The sequence below is a fragment of the Thermobia domestica genome, chromosome 15, assembly GCF_964235325.1.
Source record: "Thermobia domestica chromosome 15, izTheDome1.hap1.1, whole genome shotgun sequence".
Lineage (NCBI taxonomy): Eukaryota > Metazoa > Arthropoda > Insecta > Zygentoma > Lepismatidae > Thermobia > Thermobia domestica.
In genome coordinates, this window is record NC_137468.1 from 155554630 (window position 1) to 155579194 (window position 24565).

The window sequence follows — 24565 nt, forward strand, 5'->3', positions numbered from 1 at the left end:
GTCCCGTCTCATATAGCCTTGCTGCTGAAAGGAACGTTAAATTCAAAATCAAGTCTTCAAGTCAAGTCAAGTACATTATCCTTCCAGTTATCACTCATTGTTTCGCAAAGGGGGGCGCGGTGGCTCAGTGGTAGAGTGTTCACCTCTGGTGCTTCGAGTCCCTGGTTCGATCCCAGCTCGCGCCGTGTGGACTTTGTGATGGACAAACACCGTGCTCGTGGGTTTTCTCGGGGATCTCCCGTTTCCTCCCACTTTCTTCATTCCACCATTTCACTCATCTCTCATTATCACCGTCTCCTTTAGCCTAACCGGCATAACCGTGGGACGTTAAAGTTTAAGATTTCATTTCATTGTTTCGGAAGTGCAGTAATGCTGCATCAGTTCACCCACCCTAGTCCAATGATAACAAAAAGTCTCAATATGAGTATATTTCATGATTCATGGATATTGGGTGAAACTAAATATGGCCAATGGAACCGAAGTGACGAACATGGCAGTACAGTATTTATTATATTTGAGAAATAGCTTTATTATTATTATTATTATTATTATTATTATTATTATTATTATTATTATTATTATTATTATTATTATTATTATTATTATTATTGTTATTTCATGTGCCTGTTCATCAACGATAAAGTACTTTCTTCTAGTATACACGCAGGGATTTATTTGTAGCCAGGGAAGCCTGGGAATTTCCCCCCTTCTAAGTTTTGGTTTCCCTGTCTCTAGGTTTAATTCTATCTTCCCAGCCTGGGAAGATATTTTCCACCTTTCTTAGGCTATACAATCTGTTTCAAAATACAATAATTCAACTCCATATTGTAGTAACAATTCTTTACTTTTTAATATGTTTATTGTCGCGAGCTAAGTTGGTCTTGTTTACAGAATTGTTTCGCGAAGAAAAATCTTGCAGCTGATACCACTGATTATCATACTTCATCTGAGTAGCATAATAATAATAATAATAATAATAATAATAATAATAATAATAATAATAATAATAATAATAATAATAATAATAATAATAATAATAATAATAATAATAAACATTTTCAGTTATCAGTGAGCAGTCACTGCAGTTGTGAATTGGTAGTTTCTTCGTTGACAAGCACCTTAAAAAGAACATAAGGAAATGGATATTAGACTATATTTTAATAAAGGAAAAGCTCCTGACGATTAAAAGGCAAGTAATTCCGGTACACAAAGTAAGAAAGTAAGAGGCTTTCGTGTTAATCGTGAATGAAATTCGTGTTAAAAGGACAACTGTGATATTTAGAACTGTCTGTGTTATTGCGCAAAATCATCTCTCGTTTACCGTGCATCTTGTTAAATAGCAAGAAATAAATGGAATGAACCTTGACCAAGTTCAAATATTATTGATTTTGAAGCTACAGAAATGAACGAAAAATGACCCAGTATCTTGCGAATTCCGATGAACCCTTCGCGCTAATGATGGACGAATCCTATACTGTGTCTCATAAATCTGTTCTTATTGTGTATATTCGTACTGTAGTTAATCAGGTGTGTAGCAATATATTTTTAGGTTTATTTTAGTTATAGGTAACAATAGGCAGATAGGTTAAAATAGGTGAAAGTATGAATCTTTCCAAAATGATATTACGGGGAAGACTTATAGCAGTTTGTATTGATGGCGCAAATAACATGCAAGGCGAAATAAATGGTGCTGTTTCTTTACTCCAGCGAGAATTAGACACCAATTTATTGTTCACAACGTTGTAAATACGATTTCAGATATGGTTCATTTTCAAAGCCTTGTAGAGCGATTGCACGGTGTTTACTCAATGTCCCCGAAAACAGGAGAGAAATCGAATTAATATCACGAGAACTAACTATTCGCTTCTATAATATTACTAAAGTTTTTTATGTACGGTGGTTAGGCTGTTCATACCGTTCAGTAGAAGTAGTCCTACTCTGCGCTAGTGGAACACTTTCGAGAAGCTTCTACAAATTTGCAGAGAAGCTTTCAGCAGCGTGCAATATTTTCAGATCTGTACGTAAAAATCACTAAGTGGAATTTTGTTTATGAAATGACCATGATTCGAGATGCGCTGGAACCTCTACATGTCATTAGCCTGTTTCTACAAGAAAGGTCTGCATCCCTTGTACAGGTAATAAGCAAAATTGAAAAACTGTAATGTTCTGGAAGTGTTGAAAGAAAAAGGGAACAATTACGTCATTTTGAAGAAACTGGTCAGTTTTGTGAAGTCTCACTGGCAAAACCCTTAGACAATTCTCTTGAGAAGTACCAGAAAATAAAATTGCAAGTTTCTGGCAGATAACAAACGCTCGAAACGTTCAATTGGGTCGAGGTTTTGCTATAATCCAATTGGCAAGAAGAATTGTCTGTAAGAAAGTTAAACGGCAACAAAGAAGTAATGCAAATTTCAAAAATAAAATAAAATAAAAAATAAAAGAATTAAAATTTTCCTCTGATGATTCAGCCAAAATTCTGCAGGAATTTCGAGAGCATAAGATGAAACCTAATATTGGCCCAAATCTACAAAATCTTAACATGGAAATCAGTGTTCTTCCAGTTTCTTGTGCAGAGTGTGAGAGAGGCTTTTCCAGCTTAAACTTCCAACATACTGATACTAGAAACCATTTATCTGTAAAAACCCTCGAATTTATTATTTTCATAAACGTTAATGGACCAGATATTACCTCGTTCAATGCAGAAAAGTATGCCATCAGCTGGATAAAAAATGCACATCATGACATCATGCTACTACCAACAAACCAACTGGGAAAAAGACGGTATCCGATGTAAAACAACCTCGTATTGCTACACTATTCTACGTACCGGTATTGCTAAAGTGAGGTACGGTGTGAAAGTATTGTTAATGTCTAAAGACAGTGTTAGATAACATGCTGTAAATCATGCTTCAGCTTAACCCTGTCTTTGTTCAATTCTGGATTCATTTTAATGCCAGTATGTTTTGTTGGGCAAAAATTTACTCTTAGCAGAACATTGATAGGTGCACATACCCCGGAATCTAATTTTATTAAGTACATAAAGCAAAATGGTTCTAAAATTTACTTATGATAAAGAGGAATGACATTTAGTAGCAGTAGTAGGGACCCCGTTATGGCCGATTTGACCTTGATGACGTCATAGGTCAAAGGTCAATGACCTTGGCCCGGGGTCAATGACCGAGGGGTACCTAGGACCACCCCCTCTAAATTTTGGCAGGGGTACCTTGGCCCACCCCCTAAATTTTGGCAGGGGTACATAGGACCACCCCCCTTAAATTTTGGAAATTGCCAAATTTAAAAATTGGGTATGGTAGCCTAGGACCATAGTATGTACCTCTATTAGTATTGGGGTCTATGTCGTTCCCTTTCATGGGTAAAAAATTGCCAAAAAGTCAAATTTCGGGGTTTTTTGACCTAATTTATCCCCTTTGATGAGGTGTTATTACCCTATATAGTTATATGGGCGTATACAGGGGTTCATTACCTTTCATAAGACATGGGTATATTAATGCACCCCTTGAAAAATTTGGGAGGGGTACCTTGGCCCACCCCTTAAATTTTGGAAATTGCCCAATTTAAACATTTGGTATTATAGTACTGGACCCTAATATGTATTATGATAAATTTGGATGGTCCACCTCGTTCCCTTCTAGGGGTACAAAATTGCCAAAATATAAACGTAAGCAATACGTAGTACCACGTGTTTGGTTTTTGGTCGATTTTATCTCCTTGGATGAGGTCCTATTACCTTATATGGTTATATGGTCATGTATAGGGGTCCATTACCTTTCATAAGATATGGGTATATTTGTGCACTCCTTTAAAAATTTGGGAGGGGTACTTTGGCCCACCCCTTAAATTTTGGAAATTGCTCATTTTATATATTTGGTATTATAGTACTGGACCCTAACATGTATTATAATAAATTTGGGTGGTCCACTTCGTTCCCTTTTAGGGGTACAAAATTGACAAAATATAAACGTAAGCAATACGTTGTACCACGTGTTTGGTTTCGACCCAAGTTATCCCCTTGGATGAGGTCCTATTACCTTATATGGTTATATGGTCATGTATAGGGGTCCATTCCCTTTCATAACATATGGGTATATTGGTGCACCCCTTTAAAAATTTGGGAGGGGTACATTGGCCCACCCCTTAAATTTTAGAAATTGACCATTTTACATATTTGGTATAATAGTATAGGACCCTAACATGTATTATAATAAATTTGGGTGGTCCACTTCGTTCCCTTTCATGGGTACGAAATTGCCAAATTGTTAGTACAACCACGTGTTTCGTTTTTGACCTAATTTATTCCCTTGGATGAGGTCCTATTACCTTATATGGTTATATGGTCATGTATAGGGGTCCATTACCTTTCATAAGACATGGGTATATTCGTGCACTCCTTTAAAAATTTGGGAGGGGTACTTTGGCCCACCCCTTAAATTTTGGAAATTGCCCAATTTAAACATTTGGTATTATAGTACCGGATCCTAACATGTATTATGATAAATTTGGATGGTCCACCTCGTTTCCTTCTAGGGGTACAAAATTGTCAAAATATAAACGTAAGCAATACGTAGTACCACGTGTTTGGTTGTTTTTTTTGTCGATTTTATTTCCTTTGATGAGGTGTTATTATCCTATATAGTTATATGGTCATGTATAGGGGTCCATTACATTTCATAAGATATGGGTATGTTTGTGCACTCCTTTAAAAATTTGGGAGGGGTACTTTGGCCCACCCCTTAAATTTTGGAAATTGCCCAATTTAAACATTTGGTATTATAGTACTGGACCCTAACATGTATTATGATAAATTTGGGTGGTCCACCTCGTTCCCTTCTAGGGGTACAAAATTGCCAAAATATAAACGTAAGCATTACGTTGTACCACGTGTTTGGTTTTTGACCTAATTTATTCCTTTGGATGAGGTCCTATTACCTTATATGGTAATGTATAGGTGTTCATTCCCTATCATAAGACATAGGTACATTGATGCACCCCGGGAGGGGATTCGGTATCATAGTACAGGCCTCAACATGTATTATGATAAATTTGGGTGGTCCACATCGTTCTCTTTTAGGGGTACAAAATTGCTAAAATATAAACATAAGCAATATGTTGTACCATGTGTTTGGTTTTTGGCCCAATTTCTCCCCTTTGATGAGGTTCTATTACCTTATATGGTTATATGGTCATGTATATAGGTTCATTTCCTATCATAAGATATGGGTACGTTGATGCATCCTTTAAAAATTTGGGAGGGGTATCTTGACACATCCACTCGGTTTTAGAAATTGTTTAATATAAGCATTTGGTATCATAGTACAGGTCTTCAATATGTACCACTATAAATTTGGATGGTCCACATCGTTCCCTTTTCATAGGTAAAGAACTACCAAAAATCAAATTTCGGAGGTTATTTAGCACGTTATATGGTTTATTACCTTTATATGTTTATGTTCCCTTTTAAATTTGGGAATTATCGAATAACAAAATTCGGTAAACGTTTTCTAGGACCCGTTGGTATTCCTCTTATGGCCAAATATTCAAAATTTAAAGGTTATTGACCGGCTTTATTATTGAATAAGTACAGGATTTATTACTTTTTTCATAAGACACAGGTGTATTTGTGTACCAATCTTAAATTTTGGGAGGGGGTACATTTCTTATTGTCATATCAATAATTGGTAAATGTTCTTTGGGTAAATCATTGTGATCACGTGATCAGTTATTGACCTATGATGGGATTAGGAGTCCAGGACATTGGTACATTGAAACTTTGTAGGATAATTTGAGAATGCGTCATTGGTATATATTATTACAGCCAAATATAAACGTAAGCAAGACGTTGTACCACGTGATTGACCTTGATGAGGTAGTGTACAGGGATACATAGCTAACCTTATTGAAACTTATGACTCATAGTCTTAAGGGAATACATGCTACAACACTGGCAAAGTTATTGTTGATGCAATTTGATTGGCTGATCACTATCTTTCGTGCAATCTGATTGGTTGATCACTATCTTTCGTGCAATCTGATTGGTTGATGAGTTTTAAATCTTTGCTGTATTCAGTTTTTAAGTTTTGTTTTACATTTAAAAATCTTGTTTTTGTTCAACATTTTGCACTCAATGATAAATATGATCAAAACCGTTTATTTGTTAATCGAATAGTTAAAAACCGGATAAAGTTTGACGGTTAACCGTGAAACGTAAAAATTTTTTTTTAGTTTGAAATTTTTTTTTGCTTGAAACATTTTGTTTGAAAATTCTTGCTTTCAAATTTTTTTGTTTGAATTTTTTGTTTGAGAATTTTGTTTGAAATTTTTTTGACAACTTTTGTTTCAAAATTTTTTGTTTAAATTTTTTTTGTTTGAAATTTTTTTTCGTTTCAAAATTTTGTTTAAAATTTTTGTTTGAAATTTTTTCGTTTCCAAATTTTTTGTTTGAAAAAATTTTTGTTTGAAATTTTTTTGTTTCAAAATTTTGTTTGAATTTTTTCGTTTGAAATTTTTTGTTTAAAAATTTTTCGTTTGAAATTTTTTCGTTTCAAAATTTTGTTTAAAATTTTTTTCGTTTCAAAATTTTGTTTGGAAAATTTTGTTTGAATTTTTTTCGTTTGAATTTTTTTTTCGTTTCAAAATTTTGTTTCAAAGATTTTTGTTTGAAATTTTTGTTTCAAAGTTTGAGTTGACATTTTTAAAAGTTTGTGCACCTATTAGTAAAGAACCGGAACTGTTTAGAACAGAAACCTTTGACAACATTGTGGTGCAATAGTACACGTCAGAACCTGGGGTTGTACTTGAAATGAAAAAACACAATTCATTGAAATGGATCATTTTATTACACTCCACATACATCCATACCAGATAGTGGTTCTGGATATTGTCGATACAATGTATTTTGAACTTCTTGCACTAGTTTGTCTTTAGCATATAATTTTAATTCCAGTTGAAGTCTTTTAAGGTCTAGTGCAATATCAATTGGTGGAAACTCAATGTCCATTTGATCACAAATAAACTGTTTATCAATACAGGTATGCACCCATGAACGATGTTGACAACCATCACAATATCTAGATACATGTTGTACAATATGCATAACACATTTTTCAAAATAGTACTTTTTCAGGAATATACTTGTTTTGTTACACACTTCCACTGCATGTTTCACACACTGAAATACGCTGATGAATTTGTTCCATTCCGTTTGTGTTAGATACACCATGTTGCGAGGGACATGGAATGTACTCTTTTTACGTAACAGCACCATCTTCTCATCGAGGAGTGTACGCAGCACCACTTCATGATTTGAGCCTAATGATTTGACTATGGTCACATTTAGCTCATCATGAAAATAATCGTTCATTTGGTCGATTCGTGAACATAATATTTGCCATTCTTCACAGGTCAGTTGTACACCAAATTGTTCTGCTTTGCCCAATCGAATCACAGGTTCAAATGTTCTAGCACTGATACCAATCATCACATGTTTTGTTTGAAATATATTTATTGGATAATAGCTTGCGAAGATGAACTCTTTATCGTTAGAAGTACACATCTTTCCTCCTGAAAAGCACTTGCTCAAATGATTTCGTGGGATGACAGTGTATTTACTGGTTTATAGTTATTGCTGACGTCATTGGTAAGGAATGTGCTGATTCATGATTTCATCACAGTTGCTGACGTCATGCCGACCAACCACATTCATACAACTACAGCTGACGTCATTGGAAAGAAATGTGCTGATTCATGATTTCATCACAATGGCTGACGAATCTGGCTGTGTACTAAATTCAAGTTGATGACTTCGACCCAAGAATCCTTTGTAACATAAAGATACAGATCCAGTATTTAAGAAACGCAGCAGTTCTTCTTGTTTTGATGCCTCCATGGGTAAATATCTTGCTGGTAAAATTATATTCTTATCATTTTCAAGCTTCACTACGATTCTTAATCCAAACTTTGTAGGGATCATTTGGCTAGCTAAGATTCTATAAGGTACACTTTGTTGTAAATCAGTAATCTTGGTAAATGATTTCATCACATCACGTGTGTTTAGAAACTGCAGACAAGTAGCCATGATGATGTTATCATGAATACTAACTCGAACGATACTTATATATGATGCAAAACTGATGACGTTGCATTATCATGTTCTGACGTGTACTATTGCACCACAACGTTGCCAGATGTTTTTGTTGTAAACAGTTCCGGCTAGTGCATACCTGTATTGATAAACAGTTTATTTGTGATCAAATGGACATTGAGTTTCCACCAATTGATATTGCACTAGACCTTAAAAGACTTCAACTGGAATTAAAATTATATGCTAAAGACAAACTAGTGCAAGAAGTTCAAAATACATTGTATCGACAATATCCAGAACCACTATCTGGTATGGATGTATGTGGAGTGTAATAAAATGATCCATTTCAATGAATTGTGTTTTTTCATTTCAAGTACAACCCCAGGTTCTGACGTGTACTATTGCACCACAATGTTGTCAAAGGTTTCTGTTCTAAACAGTTCCGGTTCTTTACTAATAGGTGCACAAACTTTTAAAAATGTCAACTCAAACTTTGAAACAAAAATTTCAAACAAAAATCTTTGAAACAAAATTTTGAAACGAAAAAAAATTCAAACGAAAAAAATTCAAACAAAATTTTCCAAACAAAATTTTGAAACGAAAAAAATTTTAAACAAAATTTTGAAACGAAAAAATTTCAAACGAAAAATTTTTAAACAAAAAATTTCAAACGAAAAAATTCAAACAAAATTTTGAAACAAAAAAATTTCAAACAAAATTTTTTTCAAACAAAAAATTTGGAAACGAAAAAATTTCAAACAAAAATTTTAAACAAAATTTTGAAACGAAAAAAAATTTCAAACAAAAAAAATTTAAACAAAAAATTTTGAAACAAAAGTTGTCAAAAAAAATTTCAAACAAAATTCTCAAACAAAAAATTCAAACAAAAAAATTTGAAAGCAAGAATTTTCAAACAAAATGTTTCAAGCAAAAAAAATTTCAAACTAAAAAATTTTTACGTTTCACGGTTAACCGTCAAACTTTATCCGGTTTTTAACTATTCGATTAACAAATAAACGGTTTTGATCATATTTATCATTGAGTGCAAAATGTTGAACAAAAACAAGATTTTTAAATGTAAAACAAAACTTAAAAACTGAATACAGCAAAGATTTAAAACTCATCAACCAATCAGATTGCACGAAAGATAGTGATCAACCAATCAGATTGCACGAAAGATAGTGATCAGCCAATCAAATTGCATCAACAATAACTTTGCCAGTGTTGTAGCATGTATTCCCTTAAGACTATGAGTCATAAGTTTCAATAAGGTTAGCTATGTATCCCTGTACACTACCTCATCAAGGTCAATCACGTGGTACAACGTCTTGCTTACGTTTATATTTGGCTGTAATAATATATACCAATGACGCATTCTCAAATTATCCTACAAAGTTTCAATGTACCAATGTCCTGGACTCCTAATCCCATCATAGGTCAATAACTGATCACGTGATCACAATGATTTACCCAAAGAACATTTACCAATTATTGATATGACAATAAGAAATGTACCCCCTCCCAAAATTTAAGATTGGTACACAAATACACCTGTGTCTTATGAAAAAAGTAATAAATCCTGTACTTATTCAATAATAAAGCCGGTCAATAACCTTTAAATTTTGAATATTTGGCCATAAGAGGAATACCAACGGGTCCTAGAAAACGTTTACCGAATTTTGTTATTCGATAATTCCCAAATTTAAAAGGGAACATAAACATATAAAGGTAATAAACCATATAACGTGCTAAATAACCTCCGAAATTTGATTTTTGGTAGTTCTTTACCTATGAAAAGGGAACGATGTGGACCATCCAAATTTATAGTGGTACATATTGAAGACCTGTACTATGATACCAAATGCTTATATTAAACAATTTCTAAAACCGAGTGGATGTGTCAAGATACCCCTCCCAAATTTTTAAAGGATGCATCAACGTACCCATATCTTATGATAGGAAATGAACCTATATACATGACCATATAACCATATAAGGTAATAGAACCTCATCAAAGGGGAGAAATTGGGCCAAAAACCAAACACATGGTACAACATATTGCTTATGTTTATATTTTAGCAATTTTGTACCCCTAAAAGAGAACGATGTGGACCACCCAAATTTATCATAATACATGTTGAGGCCTGTACTATGATACCGAATCCCCTCCCGGGGTGCATCAATGTACCTATGTCTTATGATAGGGAATGAACACCTATACATTACCATATAAGGTAATAGGACCTCATCCAAAGGAATAAATTAGGTCAAAAACCAAACACGTGGTACAACGTAATGCTTACGTTTATATTTTGGCAATTTTGTACCCCTAGAAGGGAACGAGGTGGACCACCCAAATTTATCATAATACATGTTAGGGTCCAGTACTATAATACCAAATGTTTAAATTGGGCAATTTCCAAAATTTAAGGGGTGGGCCAAAGTACCCCTCCCAAATTTTTAAAGGAGTGCACAAACATACCCATATCTTATGAAATGTAATGGACCCCTATACATGACCATATAACTATATAGGATAATAACACCTCATCAAAGGAAATAAAATCGACAAAAAAAACAACCAAACACGTGGTACTACGTATTGCTTACGTTTATATTTTGACAATTTTGTACCCCTAGAAGGAAACGAGGTGGACCATCCAAATTTATCATAATACATGTTAGGATCCGGTACTATAATACCAAATGTTTAAATTGGGCAATTTCCAAAATTTAAGGGGTGGGCCAAAGTACCCCTCCCAAATTTTTAAAGGAGTGCACGAATATACCCATGTCTTATGAAAGGTAATGGACCCCTATACATGACCATATAACCATATAAGGTAATAGGACCTCATCCAAGGGAATAAATTAGGTCAAAAACGAAACACGTGGTTGTACTAACAATTTGGCAATTTCGTACCCATGAAAGGGAACGAAGTGGACCACCCAAATTTATTATAATACATGTTAGGGTCCTATACTATTATACCAAATATGTAAAATGGTCAATTTCTAAAATTTAAGGGGTGGGCCAATGTACCCCTCCCAAATTTTTAAAGGGGTGCACCAATATACCCATATGTTATGAAAGGGAATGGACCCCTATACATGACCATATAACCATATAAGGTAATAGGACCTCATCCAAGGGGATAACTTGGGTCGAAACCAAACACGTGGTACAACGTATTGCTTACGTTTATATTTTGTCAATTTTGTACCCCTAAAAGGGAACGAAGTGGACCACCCAAATTTATTATAATACATGTTAGGGTCCAGTACTATAATACCAAATATATAAAATGAGCAATTTCCAAAATTTAAGGGGTGGGCCAAAGTACCCCTCCCAAATTTTTAAAGGAGTGCACAAATATACCCATATCTTATGAAAGGTAATGGACCCCTATACATGACCATATAACCATATAAGGTAATAGGACCTCATCCAAGGAGATAAAATCGACCAAAAACCAAACACGTGGTACTACGTATTGCTTACGTTTATATTTTGGCAATTTTGTACCCCTAGAAGGGAACGAGGTGGACCATCCAAATTTATCATAATACATATTAGGGTCCAGTACTATAATACCAAATGTTTAAATTGGGCAATTTCCAAAATTTAAGGGGTGGGCCAAGGTACCCCTCCCAAATTTTTCAAGGGGTGCATTAATATACCCATGTCTTATGAAAGGTAATGAACCCCTGTATACGCCCATATAACTATATAGGGTAATAACACCTCATCAAAGGGGATAAATTAGGTCAAAAAACCCCGAAATTTGACTTTTTGGCAATTTTTTACCCATGAAAGGGAACGACATAGACCCCAATACTAATAGAGGTACATACTATGGTCCTAGGCTACCATACCCAATTTTTAAATTTGGCAATTTCCAAAATTTAAGGGGGGTGGTCCTATGTACCCCTGCCAAAATTTAGGGGGTGGGCCAAGGTACCCCTGCCAAAATTTAGAGGGGGTGGTCCTAGGTACCCCTCGGTCATTGACCCCGGGCCAAGGTCATTGACCTTTGACCTATGACGTCATCAAGGTCAAATCGGCCATAACGGGGTCCCTACTACTGTAGCGTCTTTCCCCTTCTATTTAATAAAATTACTCAAATATATGTGCACCTATCACTGTTCAGCCCAAAGTAAACTCTTACCTTGTTGTATTTATTGTTCGGGCGGGGAATTTGGTCTTTAAGGACCAAATTAGAACAGACTAAAGAATTACTTGTCATAGCAAAACCCTTTTACGTAGGAGTGGGACACTTGTTATGACGATGTGTGCAGATTGCAATGCAACTGTAGGGCTTTTACTGGATGCTCTACACTTGTCCTCAGCAGTAGGACAAAAAGTAGTAAGGTAACTAACGCATGCAATCTAATCTACCTAACCAAATCTTATCTAACGTACCTATCCGTATTTGTCATAAAATTGTTTTTAAAAAAGTTTAAAAAATGATGAACTTGGGGGGTCTCCTATCAAACCAGTACCATAATTTCAAAGTAGGTAGGTTTTAAAATAACGTTGTCCCAACCCCACTTTAAAGTTGTTGTTCTGTTATACGGAACACAATCTTGCATAAATATTCCCCCCTTCTACAAAATCCACAAATAAATCACTGTATACACGTACTGCTCCAACGAAGATAAGTTTATTGCTTTCTCATTGACAGTTAGCTTTAATACTATGACCTAAAGAACATGGACTTGGGTCCGAAGTGTGCATTTAACCGCATAACCAGATTAAAAGTCTATAGAACACTGAATACAACCAGAGTATCAGCGTCGTTTCGGATTTTGTTTTGATGGGGAAGAGATGCAAAAATATCCACCGACATAGTTTCACATTTTTTATTAGTATACATATTAACTGCTGATTAAAAAATATGAAAACACCACGAACACTATCCGCAACATTCATAACTGCACACCTCATTATCATAGGCATTCTGCCATTATTGGCATGCCATTTGCTGCAACTGGGAAGCTTCCATGCTCCACGGTCTTCCTCTAACCTCTTCGTCTTTGCGTACGATTTCTCCGTTTTGGTATCGTCTATTAACTGTAATCCCCTTCGCTCTCTCCCTATTTTTCCTGCTACCATACTCTTTAGCACGTTTATCATGATGCAGTTCCAATATCCCAGCCAGTTTCTCTTCTTCTTAATAATAATATCTAAAATTGTCGTTTTCTCCCCCGCCATTTCCAACGCTCCTTCATTTGTTTTCCGTTCGACCTAGGTAATTCTTTCCATTCTTCTTTACATCCATATTTCGAAAGCTTCTAGTCGTAAGACCATGTTTCATGTAGCCTCGCTCCCGAAAGGATGCTAAACTAAACTAGATTAAGCTAAGCTAAACTAAACCAATCTAATCTAATGTAACCTAACCTAGACTAAGCTAAAATAAAACAAAAAATTTAGTTTTGAGGTTCTGTTTCGTTGCCCACTCAGTATTTAGCCATACATATCTAGATATTACTATAGTTTAGAGAGTGTATTCTTGAGTATGAAAATTATAACGAAATTAGAGGCTTCGTATATCCATTGGCGACGCCGAAACTTCATCGTTTTATATATATATATAGGGTGTTAATGGACTATACCAGCGTTTCCCAACCGGTGTGCCGCGGCACAGTGGTGTGCCGCGAATGGGTCGCTGGTGTGCCGCGAGGAAATCGGAACAAAATTAGTAATTCTATAGCAATCAAATTGCAAGACATACAGAAAAAGGTATATTTGTATTTCAAATTACTACTATGAATCTAAAATTTAAAGTTTCATACTGTGTTACTTTTCTGTAGAACATTTTTCTGTACATTTCTAATTTTGAAAAAAAAGTATTTGTTATCATTGTTATGACCATTATTGTTTCTTTATTGTTGCAGACTATTTCGTAACTTGAAATTTTAAAATATTATTCAATCCTTCCGGCAAAGTAAACATGCATACGAATTACCTATATTTGTGTTTTAAAAGTAAAAGAGATTCGTTTGTTCGTTCGTTATTTAGTGATCCTCCTTCTTAATGAAAGGTTGGATACAGTTTTCGAAAAAAAAAAAAGTGTATTTTTAACAACTTGAGCCCTATATCTGATTGTATTTTTTTCTATTTTTAAATTAAAATTAAAAATAAGCATAATGATTTACCACGGGGAAAAAACAGTGGTCTAGCTTTCTTCTCTGTGAGAAGGATGTCAGTAATCAGAAAAAAAATACTACAGTATTTTATATTTTCAAATAATAATAATAATAATAATAATAATAATAATAATAATAATAATAATAATAATAATAATAATAATAATAATAATAATAATAATAATAATAATAATAATAATATGTGTGCCGCGAGAATTCAAGTTACCCTGAAGTGTGCCGCAAGTTGAAAAAGGTTGGGAAACGCTGGACTATACATACAAACTGTAAGAGGCGATTCCTCACATCAAAATAAGAGAATAAGTTCATATGGACCTATAGCGAAAAGTGCATAGTTTCAGAGCTAAAGTTGTCCAAAATCGCAAAAAAAAAAAAAAAAAAAAAAGTTAAATTTCAATAGGCCCTATTTCGAATTCCAGAAACTGTGGATGGTGGTTCTTATCAGTGTAAAGGAAGCCACGCATACACAATCCAAAAGTGCATATTTCATCAATTGTCAATAGGTGTAGAGGGCATTCTCGATAGGGTGTAATTCTCAGATATGTTTTCAATAGAGTTTTCAAATATACTCTGATTTCAAGAAGGGTCCAAAGTAGGCAGGAGTAAATCTTGACAACAGTGGACATCGAATGCTTCGGAGGGAAGGCGGAAGTGTTAGGAACCGGCAGCTCCATGTTTCTCTGTGTTTAGAGTGACGTGTGATGATATGTATTTCGTCACGGTATATTTCACGATTTCTTCACTTATAAGCGTGATAGAAAACATCGCATCATGCGTTTTCCCAAGTACGAGAAATCGTGCTACTAATGATCCTTAACACTTCCGACGTCGAAAAGGATTCCGTGTTCACTGCTACCAAGGCTTATCGTTTGCCTACTTTGGACCAATCATAAAATCAGAGCATATCTCAAAATTCGGTTGACGTCTGGGAATTTCACCCTGCAGGGAATACTCTGTAGATCCATTGAACTATAATGAAATATGCATTTTTGGATTGCGTATGCCTGACTTCCTTAATGCTGATAAGGACCACCACCCACAGTTTCTCGAATTCGAAATAGTGCCTCCTGAAATTTGGCCTTTTCGCGATTTTGGGATAGCACTAGCTCTTAAACTATGCACTGTTCACATAGGTCCATATGAACTTTTTCTCTTATTTTGATGTGAGGAATCACCTCTTAAAGTTTATCGGTATAGTTCATTAACACCCTGTACATATATATATCATATTCTGAAAAGTGACTACACACACACACAACACACACACACACACACACACACACACACACACATATATATATATATATATATATATATATATATATATATATATATATATATATATATATATATATATATATGAAAGTGACTCTGTTTGTGACAGTAATTCTTGAACCGAGCGATCTCGATCAAATTTTCAACATAGATGAGGTTCGGGCCTAGGATGGTTTTTGTTACTTCACTTTGACGGGATACTGTTCAACTTAGGGGAGGGAGAGGGATATACAGTATATATATATATATATATATATATATATATATATATATATATATATATATATATATATATATATATACTGTATATATATATGTGTATATATATACAGTATATATATATATATATGTATATATATATATATATATATATATATATATATGTGTGTGTGTGTGTGTATAAATAATCGAAAATGACCCATATTAGTGTCGAATACATAGTTTTGGGGTCACTGAGACGAACAGTAACACTTCAGATGCGGTTTAAATCTAAATTAAGCCCTTTATGTTCAAAATAGAACGTATTCTCCTCGTACGGAGAACGGATATTCTTCTAGTGATAATATAATCATGATAATAATATTAATATCGAGTTGACTTATTCCATTAATCATTATAATCTGTTATTAAATGATGTGAATGACACAATTGTATAGTATATTGTTTGTATTATACTTACAGAGAAAATTCCATTAAAGTACTAGTATGTATCCTGGGAATACATTGCTCTATCATGATCATGTCACTCTGTCTGAATTCCGCTTGCTTTAGGTCGGTTATATATTGACCAGGAGACACTGCAATTCGAGCCGAGAGCCTGTAATGCATTAAAGGTTGTACAGCATTTTCGTTGAAGCACGTGCTAGACAAAAAGCCTCCCGAGGCGCAGAATCAATACACTCTGGCCTCTCTCTCCGCATCTTTTCCTACTTCCATCTGCTTCAGTTGTCTGGCCTTCCTCTGGACAATATGCGCCCGTCCTTAGTGCACTGTGGGTTCAATGGTAAAATAAACTATTACATTAATTTTAAGAAGTTAGTTCTAATAAGATCTAATAAAATCCTCTAAAAAATACTGAGCATTAATTGCGTTCCAACACTCACTCTGTGTGGTGAGAAACTGTTTCATCCAGCAATCAGTAAAAAAAAGCAGTGATAGATTTGACGAAGCTGAGAGATACGTACTAAAAATATCACTAATAATGTAACTATAACAGCTTTTACAGACGGCCAACAGACACATTTGTCATTTAAAAAAAAAAAAAAAAAATCTGAATGGAAAGAGTAACAAGAATTTCAGGAATGATCAAAAAAAAAGGATCAAATATTACGATCTAGGTAAATAATTGGTTTTAGGATCATTGGGATCGGTTTTGGCCACAAAATTTTTAAACGGACCCTAAACGGAGTTTTTTTTTTTTTTTTTTTTTTTTTTTACGGAATTAAGAGGTAGTTTCGATTTGACTACATAATGTGTAGTTTTCCAGATATAAAGCCTACAAAAAAAAATGTTTGCCTGAAATATATTGGATCTTTTGATCCAAAAATTAGAGATATATATTTTTTTTTCATTGAGACAAATACTAAGTTCATTATCATAACCTCAAAACTTTCTCTCAAATAATTTATACAGTACATAGGTTGAGAATGTAAATTCAGGATGTGAAGCTGAAACTTTCGTGGATTTGATGCCTTACTTTAGTCAGAATGGAATGTTATTTTGAAATTTCATTTCATTTGATTGACAAGAAATTCGATTAGAACATACGGTAGTTCACGTATCTTCTGTTCTTGGAAGGTCAACGAGATATTGCTTTGTGTACGAAGTAAATCTGTTAGTTATAGTTCATACGGTAAATATAAAATTGAGACGACGACTTGAATTATGACGGTACTTAATTCGTAATTCGCTAAGACCGTGAAAGAACGTGTAGAACTTGATTGGTCTGGTTCTGCAGCATAATGCAGTTGCTTCAAGGCGATAATAACTGAAAAGGCAACCTTCAGGAAGCCTATAAAACCAAGTAATATAGATATCGACCTGAGTAGCAACAGTACATATTTGTATGTACGGTACAGTAATATATATTTCTTTATTTAGAGCGAGTACATACCGGATTTATTTAGTTCCAGAATCAGTTTCGAATAGCAGATGGCATTAAGTGTCGGATTGTAATACAATGTAAAGCTATACACAAGTCTAGAGCTGCATTCAACCTGTTAAAAAACATATTGAAGATTTAAAATCTTGGGGATTTATACGGCTAAATGAGTCGCGTTCTCGCCATTAGTATGGGATACCTAGGTTCGGTTTCTGGTTGGAGCTTATGTGATTCAGATCTCATGTTATGCAATTAAGAGCATGTTTTAGCATCCAGCATATTGAAAAGGCGTTTAAGAAATAAACGAAGAATGTGGGAATCATGAGATCCTATCTGGATTTGAACCTGGGACAACGTGCACCAAAGTCGAACACTAATAGGGTGGGAGTTACGTATCGCATACACTAACAGTCTTTACTGTTATCTTACAAAATATCAGAGTAGTGACATTCGACGTACAGCATTAACTGCACGGCCTATGCTATAGTGATTGATTCTTTCTCCACAACTTCTTCTTTCTTCTTCTTTCTTTTTACCCTAAATCTTCCACTTTTTCCTTTGGTCCTTGGCCAAGGAAGAATCATTTCTGAATGCAGCATCTCTGATTAGACGCCAAGTTGTCGGTAACGGATGAGCCAAGTTATTTCGTCGCTTCCGGTAACAACGAAAGTCGTGGTTCTAAAAATTCTATTTTCGATTTCAAACACCATGGCTGCTGAATACAGAAAGTATAAGGCTGGTGTATGATTCACATTTATTTTCGTTCACTATATTTTACCCTCTTCATCTGTCTAGTTTCGGAAATTTAGACAATAATTGATACTCTGTCTTTCATTATAATCAACGCAAAACATAAGCAGAGTACGGTAAACTCAAGACAAGGAACACTATCATTCTGTAGAATCCCCTACAAACAGATCATGCCGGAAGTACTTCATGCTTGACTCATGCATTGTTAAGAGGCCTTATCACTGCGAAATTAAAATACTGCTAATTTTACAGCAATTCTGTGATATCTTCAAATAGATAAAAGATAATCAAAAAGTGGAACAAGACCTCCCTAAACAATATTATTTTACATGAGATATCGTTATCACCATTCACTTATCTACTTTCGATTTCAAGTCATTTAGAAACGCGAAAATAAATGCCGGGTTTCTAAATGGCTTGAAATAGAAAGTAGATAAGTGAATGGTGATAACGATATCTCATGTAAAATAATATTGTCTAGGGAGGTCTTGTTCCACTTTTTGATTATCTTTTATCTATTTGAAGATATCACAGAATTGCTGTAAAATTAGCAGTATTTTAATTTCGCAGTGATGGGGCCTCTTAAGTTCCATATGTAGAACATTTCTTTGAGCCCATTGGAAACAGATGACACAGGAAATTTTGACAGAAGTATGCCATCTTTTATCAATCTGTGACGAATTAGAAAAAGAGGGAAGTTCTTTAGGTAGACATTGTGCCATATTGAATTCACCTCAAAAATTCCACCTGAAAGTAGAATCATATACAGTGGTGTCTCTTGGGGAAGTCAGATCGGGAAAGCTTACAACATTATCACTACAAGGTAAGGGAGAAAAACTTACCTTATGTCCTAATATTTTTGTGTATGTGTATGTGTTGATCTTCTATACAAGCGTGTGGAATACTATGGTGTGCTGTTTTTAGATTCGTGAATAATGGTCCTTCAAAGCTGGGATCAAATTCTCGAAAACAAACAAACAAAAAAAAAGAAAAAAAGAAAAAAGAAAGAAAAGAAAAGAAAACAGGAAAAAAGAAAGAATGAAAGAAATACTATGCAGGCATTTGGTTTCCGAATTATGAGCCACCAGTGATAGAAATTTTCGCACAATAGTTTTAATAAAGACTCTCTTAATAAATCAATGAAGGTGACTTTTTCCCGGCGCTTAAGAAGAAACTTAGACTTGTCTTCATATCTATTGTCATGTTGTACTAGTTTATCACAAGTTATTAATTGTACAGTACTTTAATATTTACCGGCATTTATTTGTTCCAGCACATTTATTTTTCTTTTCAGATTCAGTGAAGAGTATTTTCGTAAAAATACAACATACCAAATAACAACAGTACATGCAGGATAATGCTGTTACGCTATTTTGCTAGCAAAGCAAGGTGTGAGAAAAGCCCTCTTGAAGCTCTTTGAAAGTTACCTGTCTCATTTAGGATTCAACAAACAGCCTTCAATGTTAAACTCAATTTGCTTTGTAATGAGGTATTTGACAAACACTAGAAAAATTTAGGTCATTCTCTTAAGCTAGGTTATCATGCTGCAAGAATCTTGTAGCTGTCATTTAAAAAAAATCTTGCAACCCCTTCTATTTACTGTTTACACAGTACAACTTTCCGAAAGCAAGAAAGACGTTTCCACCCATGCAGTACTGCACTTTAATGGACAAATAGTGAACCTCTTTATGAAAAACGTGTATTTTGGCGCGGTTCCCCTCCCCGTCCAAGAGAATCCATTGTTTCAGAAGCGGTGAACTGTTTTTTTTTTGTGTGTCAGTGGGAGGGCGATAACAGAAAGCAAGCAAGACGATTCAGAAAGTTGCATATGGTTTGACTCCTTGCAAAATGAGAAAAATTTTCCGTCCCTTTCAAGACTGTTTACATGGAGAAGTATTGTAGGATTGCAAGATTTTTTTTAATGGCAGTTATAATATTCTTGCAACATGGCAACCTAGCCATACTCTCAGTCGTGAAGAGGAAAATCCAATATATGTGTAAGGACGATAACTTTTAATAAGAAAGGTTGGTTTAAAGTCCTAAGCTTTTTTCAAACGCTTTCTGCTCAAATCAAAAGTTTTAGAATTGATTAACAAATTAATGGTAATTCAACAGCAAAAGCATCATCAAACAGCTAAAAGAACAAGCTGTACTTTTTTTAAATTAGTTTATAAGGTGGAAAATAGAAGGTTTTTGATTGATAGATTCAGTGAATTTTAATCGAGGCTGTCCCCGTCACGATCAATTCGACTGCCTAAACACTGACTACGGTAAATATAATTGAAAAACAAACATATCAAAATATAAGGAATATACTACTACAAAAGAAAAAGAAAAATCTAAAAGAAGATATAAATATATAACAATAAATATATAGGCCTATCAATAACAATAAATAGCAATAATAGAGAAAATATGTAACAATAAATACCAATTATAGTAACAATAGAGAAAATATATAACAATAACAATAGTAATAAATAAATAAATAAATATAAGGTCAAAAGTCAGCGCTTAAGGCAAACCTTTGCACGTGGGCGAAGTGCTGTCCACTCAGCGTCCATTAATTCGTCTTCCACCATGTAAAATTTCAAAGAAAATGCAGGTGGCTTACGATCAGATGCAGATTTTGGTCTTTTCAAGTTAAAAAACATGTCATTGAGCCGGCGTTTTATACTGGCTAGTGGTTAGTTTTAGACCGGCAACAAAAGGTGGGCGACGATGAGCTGGTATTCCCCGAAGACCACTACTAATAGGAACTCATGGGGATTTTTGTGTTTGCTAGTCAAAGCGAAAGAGGTCAGAATTTCAGGACTTTTGTCTGGAACAAGATCAGTTTGGGTGGAAACGTGACACGTCAAGTAGATCATTTGCAAGTGGTCATTGTATGAGGTAAGAGTGCTCTTTTTGAATGTGAGAAACGCAGGAAGACAATAAGGAAAGCTGATGAAGTAAAATAACAAAATAAACAATTGTGTTGGAAGTCCACGAATAATATCCCTGCAAAACTATCCACTATGTTATGGTTGGTTTTGCTTGTCTGTCACCGATCTATTTTAACAAGAACAGGTTAGCTGCTAGCTCCTTCTGCTGTCCGTGTGGTTTACCGAAAAGTGGAGCAGGAAACAGTGACATCACATAATATTCAGTTGGAAATTGAGCTTTCATTTGCCGGTTCTTTCTTAATAAGATGTGACAAAGTAGCCGGGTTTTCCGGTTCACCCGCTGAGATCGTTACTACCCGTGATTACACGTACAGGACGCATTACTTCGTATGTGACATTTTAGGTTACCTAGTTCAAACTGTTATTTTCAAATATTTCGGTCAATTACCCGATTTTCCAAAAGAACAAGCACTAATTCACACTGATGGAACTGTTAATCCGTTGTTTCATCAATATCAATATGAGCTACAACACTTCCTTCGGTTCCCACAAACCCCAAACCTCAACAGTATTGAACACGTGCGGTCAATTCTAGAGCTGTGACTCCGGAGCAGATTTCCATGCTGACAGAATTACGGCTACATCGCAGGAAGATCCTCTGGATACTCCGTATTCATGACTTCATTCCATGAAAAATCTGAGCTGTTCTGCAGGTAACGTTGCCAACTCTGAAAAATAAAATTATCTATAACCCTTCAGAAATTGCGTGCTCAGTATGGATCTATAGGTACACTCCTGTCCAAAATTATTGTCGCATATCTATAACTGTCTTCTTGTAAGAATATAATTTGACAATGATTTTGGAGGGTTGTTTTAATATTGATACTATGTGTATAATCGGGAAATGTATATTTGTGGTAAATTTCATAGGAAAAGAATTGTAAATACGAAAATTAGAATGAGTAAAATAAAATGTTGCTAAATGGACAAGAAAATTTTATTTTAGATTTATTGTTCTTATTTACTGCTCTTTTGACATGAAATTTGCCACATACATGTCTTTGCCGGTTATAAACACACTAACATTATAATAAATACCGGGCGAATTCGTTATAAAATTATATTCCTAGAACAACATATTTATAGACATGCAACAATAATTTTGGACATGAGTGTACATAAAATAAATAAAAAAACAGTGTTGTAAATTAAATACTGAAGGTAATAAATACACAACTAAAGAAAATGAGGACTGTCTTCTCAAAATTCACAAATACTGTTCTTAGTATTCAATAAAAGTATTATATCTCCTCTAACTTTTATAAGGCTTTATAACTAGGGATGCACGCGAGACGAGACGAGACGAGAAATGGAAAAGTCTCGTCTCGTTTCGCAACCTCAAATGTTGGTCTCGTTCCGCGTCTCGTATCGTCTCGCAAATGTGAAGTCTCGTCTCGCGTCTCGCATAAAATTTTGAGTCTCATCTCGCAGTCTCGCATATATTCTTGGTCAAAATTTTCCAATGTGTTTTTCTATGGCTGTTAATGAATGATGATGTGGTATTCTGTCCGAAGGCAGGTATTTGACCTAAAAGTCCCTTGGCAAGGTGAATCCATGGAGGTTTGCCATTGCTTTCCATGGGATGAATGTTCATAACATCCTAAGGAGACGGAACCTAGAGTTCAACATGGTATCCGAACTTGTGTTCCCTCCGCTCCAAATTAAAAGAAAAGTTGTGCTGGAATTTGATTGCTGGACCATTAATTTTCATCAAATTAATAGCATAATTTACAGCAAAACCAGCATAAATTGTTGCTGGATCCGACATTGTTTTCCAGCTTAGAGGCCTCAAGCAATATTTGGCTCTTCTAAAATATCGTCGCCACTATCAACATTTACACGTTTTGGTCGTTTCGTTCAAGGGTGATTTTCCATTATAAAGATGTTTTTATACCACCAACAGCACTTGTAGACAAAAAAAGAACTCCCCACAACACAATACGACCCAATTCTTTCGGTTCGTTCTCGCTTGTAGCAATGTTGCATTATCGCATTTTATCAACTTTAGCTTTCAACTTATATAGTGTTGCCAGATCTAGGAAATAAAATTACTGACAGATATAGGGCCATTCTTACCATCTCCCACCAAACCTATAGGGCCATCCTACCAAACCAGTGTTTGAATTAAACTTCTGAACTAGAGGGGGATGTTTTTGATAAATATATAGAAAGAAAATACTTATTTCATGTAAAAATATGTTATTTCTGCGAGCTGGGCCGGGCATAAACTTTGACGAGAGGGGATTTCCCCGACATCCCCCAACATTAATCGCTAGTAGTAATGTGAAAAAGACAGAAACAACAGAAATATCACATTTCGCAGCAATAGGGAGAGTCTTATTCGCTTTCCAGACCAAAAACAGAAGTTCATGTATTCGTGCGTGCCCGCGTGTGTGTTTGTGTCGCAAAATAAAGTCCTAAATGGATGCTGTAATAAATTTGCAATTTACAAAGATTTTCTTTTTTAATGATGTTTAGAAACTGAAGAAGGCTTTAATTCTGAAAATCAACCTTGAATAATAATAAATCTCATAAAATGTCTATTGCCCAAATCACTTTTCTGTTCCTGGAGGCATTAACGCTCAACTTAGAAAACTCAATAAATGTAAAATCACTAAATATACAATTAAATGTAATTCATAAATGTTGCGAGACTGTGAGAAGTCTCGCGAGACTTTTCGTGCGAGACTTAACCGAGTCTCGTCTCGCATGGTTTAGTCTCGTTTCGCGTCTCGCATAAAATTTTCACTCTTGTCTCGTCTCGCAAATGCGAGATGAGACGAGACGGGGACGCGGCAGAAGTCCTAAATGGCAGAAGTCCTAAACGGCATTAGACCTAAAATGCACAAGTCCTAAAAATTATTTCGCGGCACAAGTCCTAAATTGCAGAAGTCCTGAAGTGCAGAAGTCCTAAAGTGCAGAAGTCCTAAAATGCAGAAGTCCTAAAGTGCAGAAGTCCTAAAGTGCAGAAGTCCTAAAATGCAGAAGTCCTAAAGTGCAGAAGTCCTAAAATGCAGAAGTCCTAAAGTGCAGAAGTCCTAAAGTGCAGAAGTCCTAAAAATCTCTTGTGGCGCTACCATCGCGTCCGTAAGAAGAATACTGTCAATCTGTTAGTCAAGTTTTAGATATACTGTTTCATATTACAGAGCCTTAGTTCTTACAAGTTATTTGTATAAATACATATTCTATCGTTCTGAAATAATAAATAAATAAATAAATAAATGAAGC